Source organism: Camelina sativa, unplaced genomic scaffold (assembly GCF_000633955.1).
Source record: "Camelina sativa cultivar DH55 unplaced genomic scaffold, Cs unpScaffold09349, whole genome shotgun sequence".
Taxonomy (NCBI): domain Eukaryota; kingdom Viridiplantae; phylum Streptophyta; class Magnoliopsida; order Brassicales; family Brassicaceae; genus Camelina; species Camelina sativa.
Genome location: NW_010930408.1, coordinates 1 through 410, shown reverse-complemented (window position 1 = coordinate 410; position 410 = coordinate 1). Strand labels below are relative to the sequence as shown.

At 39.3% G+C, this 410-nt stretch overlaps 1 long non-coding RNA gene across 1 annotated transcript; it reads right to left on the bottom strand.

Annotated features, from left to right (window-relative positions):
• Positions 1–13: 13 nt before the first annotated feature.
• LOC104775153 lies at positions 14–409 on the bottom strand. The gene is made up of 3 exons (XR_765725.2): positions 382–409; positions 193–295; positions 14–117 (listed from the first exon to the last, which is right to left on the bottom strand). It is a non-coding gene; the product is annotated as an uncharacterized LOC104775153 (long non-coding RNA).
• Position 410: the final 1 nt, after the last annotated feature.

The following is a 410-nucleotide window of genomic DNA, read 5'->3' as shown; positions in this document are numbered from 1 at the left end:
ATATATACCAGAGCTTCGTTCTAGAGGAGATCCACTAGTGTCAATACGAACATGTATAAATCTCTTCTCAATCCCAATCTTGTTCTCAAATTTCTTTATATGCTCCAACGCAATTTTCTAAAAAATTCGTAAGAGTTAAAAAAAAAAATCGAAAGCAAAATCAGGATTGAGTTGAGTGGAGCACATACATACGTGAGCTAAAATGGCTGATTCGTCGAATTGACGAAGATACTGTTCAGGATTGGAGAAAACGAGTCGCGATAGAGAGGGATCATCGTCAACGAGTTCTGCGAATCTAAAGATATTGTGTGTGTGTGTTGTGTGAGGTGAACGACGAATCATGGAAAGATTAAAAGGGAGGGAGGAGAAGTGAAAGCGTACTCGATGAAGAGAGGGTAGTGAAGTTTTGG